The following is a 4,516-nucleotide window of genomic DNA, read 5'->3' as shown; positions in this document are numbered from 1 at the left end:
CCAATCACATGCACGCTTACTAAAAGACAAAAGCAAACCACCTCTCTCAATTTTTTTTTTTCCTAAATCGGCAACTTACCCGATCTCTCTCTCATTCTTGTCCCTTCTTCCTTCTTCCTCTTTTTCTTCTCTTCCTCTCTCACTCTACCTCTAGGCCGAACCCACTCTTCCTTCTCCTCTCTTTTTTTTTTTTTCCTTTTCCTTCTCTTCTTCTTCCTTTCTCCTCTTTCCTTTCTTCTTTCTTTTCTCACAGTCTCCTTCTTCCTTCATCTGGGCGAAAATCAGCCTCCCTCTTTTTTTATTTTTTATTTTTAATCTTTCTAAAATTATGCTTCTGCCCCTAGTTACAGATAATCCCGCTAAACCCCTGCCACATCAGCTTTTCCCTCCAAAAAACCTCCAGATTTTGCCCCTTGTTAGTGCAAAACCAGCAGCTTCCTTTTCTTGCAATTTCATTCCCAATAAGACTTTTAAAAACTAACAGAAATCCCCTTCCATAAAAATAAAATCACAAAGAATACGTAATATCTATTAGGATTAAAAAAAAGGGGTTTCACAGTGATTGTGAGGTAAATTGTCCTGTTCTGTATCCCCTCTCCCACTCTACACAGATATACATGCATACATACCATTGATTCATTTTAATTTGCAACTATTTATTTCAGTAATATCCAGCAATTACTACAGCTAATATCTTTTGTTTTGGTTGTAACTTTCATTTGATCTGCAGCCGCTGTACTGAGCGTGTCTTTTGACAGCACCAGTGGCAAACTCTTAGAACAAAGCTTGCAACTTGGAGGGTAAGAATTCCCACCAGTAATGCTATATGTTTTAACTTTTTTTCATTCAGCTACGCAGGCCCTCTAATTTTTCTATTGTTAGGAAGAAAAAATGATAATTTATAAATATGTTGCCTCATATTTCGGACCTGAATGTTAAATGTTTGAAATAGAAATTTGACTTGTCATTTACTTTTATATTAATTCAAAGCTGTCATGTTGAGCAACTAATGTTGTATTTCACTGGACTTATTTTACCACGTTGGTTTTCTTTTCCTGTGTCAGTATTCAATAGAATTGATAGGAAAATCTCTAGAATGTTTCTATATTTTTATTGTTTTATTTTACTTAAGTGGGCTGTTTTTATTTTTATATTCAAAAATTAAGTTTTTTCCTTCTTTTGTTCTTATTTCCAGGGTAATATTGCAAACGTAATCAGCACTATTCAAACGAACAAGGTAACTGAAGAAGCGTCACAAGGAGTGCAAGGTTTAATGACTCGCTAGGCTGCTTTTTTATGTCGGATTTTTGATGGCCCCTGTTATTTAGAGATAGGTCAGACTATCATGTGCTGCTGAAGTATCATACTGAAATTTTTATTTATTGAACATTAATTTTAGTGTATTGGAAAATTTTGACAGAATGAGTCAATCATATTTTGTTTATCATGCCTACCTTAACTGGTTATGTTGTTTAAACTAGCAGAACCTGATATGGGTCCAAATTTTCATCTCTCTTTTTTTGCTCCATTTACGTACTTTTATAATTTGTTAACTTAGTTCTTTTGTTATTATTTTAATGAAACAAGAGGCTCGAGCTTGTTCAAAATCATCATTTAAGGCCATGAGAAATTGATTCAACCTTAACTTAACACGATAGTCATCAAACAGTTTTACATCAATTGCACATGTCCATTCAGGTTCTGATAAAGCAATTTGGATTGGGTCTTATGGGTTTGTGCTTAGGCTGAATGGTTGGACATAAAACAAAAGAAATCACTCCAAAGTGTACCTTCAAGTCTTCAATGCTAGAAATAGCAATGTTTTCTAGCAATTATGTACTTTTTCTGTGTAATTGCGTGCTTACGATAATTTAATTAAATTTATGTAGTATACAGAGCTAGAGAAACAAAAGATATAATTCATTCATCTCCTATTAGAGATACTAATAAACATCAGTTCGGTAGACGGGACCTATTGCGAGCATATAGAACCTATTTGCGAGCTAACCAATTATAAACTATCACGTCGGGCTGTGAGAAAAAGTTTATAAGATTAGTTTGTAAGGGTAGTATTTCCCAGAGATATAGTATCAAATCAAACTTAGTATTTTTAATGGACATGTATATATATACCAGGTAACAATTGATAGAATTTGAGGTGAGTTTGACTCCTCACCCAATAAGGTCTTGTTGAATGAGAGGATTATTCCCTTTTATAACCTAATAGGCTTGAGCATGTCTAGTCAATGTGGGACTCCAACACTCCCTCTCGCGGTCAAGCCCATATGTTGGGTTATGCCTGTTAATGGAGGTAGTTGCTGGCTCTAACTCCTCACCCACTGGTCAAGCGCTCAGCTTAACTGAACTTGGTCTCTGATACCATGATAGAATTTGAGGTGGGTTTGACTCCTCACCCAATAAGGTCTTATTAAATGGGAGGATTATCCCTTCTTATAACCCAATAAGGTCTTATTAAATGCAAAGTTGACTTGATTTAAATTTTGGGTGACTTTAGCTTAGGCTAAATCTGATCAAAATTATGAAAATTTATATTATAATCTTTGCAAGCCAAAAATTAAAAAAAAAAAAAATGGTTTTACTTAAGGTTTACTCAAAATTTTGTTTCTCACAAATTTATTCAAGTAGGAAAGTATTGTGTTATTACATTCTTTTCTTTTGTGCTCTTGATATTGTAATTTTTTTTTTTTTTTTTTTTGCTTATGGTTTGGTTTTTTTTTTTTTTTTTAAGTTTTTACTAGTTATTTAGTAAACAATGATGGAACCGTGGAGGCCCTCCCTCATAAAAAATCTTAGATCCGCCACTGCCACCATTGAAGTTAATTATTTCATAATAAAAGAAGTATATACTTTGGCACACATAAAATAGCGTAAAGGCCAATGCGTATATACATAAAAGACTACAAATGAATTGGGGACCCCTGTTTATTATTCTATTACAAAATTTCAAGGATTTTCATTCGTTCTTCTCCGGCCGGAGAAGAATTTTTGTAATACAACAAAAGAATAAAGACATGAAGGAAGAAGAGAATTTTCTTCGGTTAATATAATACAAGAAATATAAATCATATTTATTCTTTTTATATACACACAATTATAAGAATCGAAACTTATTTTAAAACAAATCCCACTAAACATGAATGTGTTAAGAGTAACAAGCTCAAGCTCTACAGACAAGTCAGCAGCTGCCAAGCTGGAGAATATTAGTTAGTGTTGGAGATGTCAACCACTTCAAAAATAAGGGGCGAGATAGATGTATACGAGAGTGTGATAGCAAATTATAGGTAAATACATCCATTGTAATGAGAGAGGTGAAGAGATGTTTTAATAATATTGACGCTATTAAATGTAGCCGGATTTTGGTAAACTAAAGTAAATAGCATGTATGCTTTCCCTTGACTGTTTACATTATTTGTTTGTGATTGTTTATTTGTTGGTTTCAGTTACTCTCTAGATTGTTTCATTTGTTAAATCTGCTAAGTTGAATAGATTTAACAAATGAAATGTATTGAAACACATGTATGTATAGGAACCCTAAACCTTAGTATCTAAAACTCACCAAGTCATGTTAACTGGATGTGTATGTGGAAGGTTTCGAAATTAGAGCGAACCAGAGAGATGGAAAGACAGAATATATAATAATGCTTAGAAAAGTTAGAGGTTAACTGCCAAACTCAACAAGGAATGACCAGAGGTACTGAGCTAGCTTTTTTGTTTTTTAAATTAGACTTTACATTGGTTTTTTGATGGACCTGAGTCTACAGTAACGGATTAGGATGAGAAACTCTTAACGTGGGCTTGGGCCTGAAAGGAAATGACTTCATTGGGTCAACAAAGGGGCTGCTAAAGGTATTTGTTGACGTATCCCCTTGGATACTTACTATTTTTTTCCCACAAAGTGTTAGGAGGGTAGTGTAGAAATCATTAATCTGCTCTCAAAGAAGAAAAAAATGTTTCTGCTTTATCAATGATAAACTTCATGTGGGTCCAAGACTATTTTGATTTATTTAAACCCATGTATATTGCTAGCTTACTATTATAACCTTTAGCCGTATTTGGTGTCAAATCAGCTCATGTTTAAGGTCATGACCATACTTCATTGTAAGAAGGGAGGAAAGGTTTTTTAACAGTTAAATGTGAGCTCAAGAGGTCGTGATATTTGGCCTTTTAGGGTTTTGTTTGACAATACCCATAAAACCCTTAATCTAAGTCAAGTTGGAAAGTTCACAGATGGACAAGAAAATTAAAGTTACCATCAACGTCGAACCATTCAAGCAAGATAATTAAACTTTAACGTTTATGCAGAAGACTTTGAATGCCGTCAAAGACTTCTACAAGTGGAGTCACGGATTGATAGTTCTCGATGCTAGTCTGCTACCAAATGCCTTTACAAATGCTAGTTTGCTACATATATTTTAAGTTTCCACTAATAATTTTTATAATTACTAAACATATTGTAAATAGTGAACCTCCACAGTTTACCTAGTGGTGGAGGAAA

At 33.8% G+C, this 4,516-nt stretch overlaps 1 long non-coding RNA gene across 1 annotated transcript; it reads left to right on the top strand.

Annotated features, from left to right (window-relative positions):
* Positions 1 to 558: 558 nt before the first annotated feature.
* On the top strand, positions 559 to 1,503 carry LOC116126924. Its single transcript, XR_004127555.1, has 3 exons — positions 559 to 569; positions 731 to 800; positions 1,196 to 1,503. It is a non-coding gene; the product is annotated as an uncharacterized LOC116126924 (long non-coding RNA).
* The last annotated feature ends 3,013 nt before the right edge of the window (positions 1,504 to 4,516 follow it).

Source organism: Pistacia vera, unplaced genomic scaffold, assembly GCF_008641045.1.
Source record: "Pistacia vera cultivar Batoury unplaced genomic scaffold, PisVer_v2 Contig188, whole genome shotgun sequence".
NCBI lineage: Eukaryota > Viridiplantae > Streptophyta > Magnoliopsida > Sapindales > Anacardiaceae > Pistacia > Pistacia vera.
Note: the sequence above shows the minus strand (reverse complement) of the source record. Positions and strands in the feature narration are given on the sequence as shown.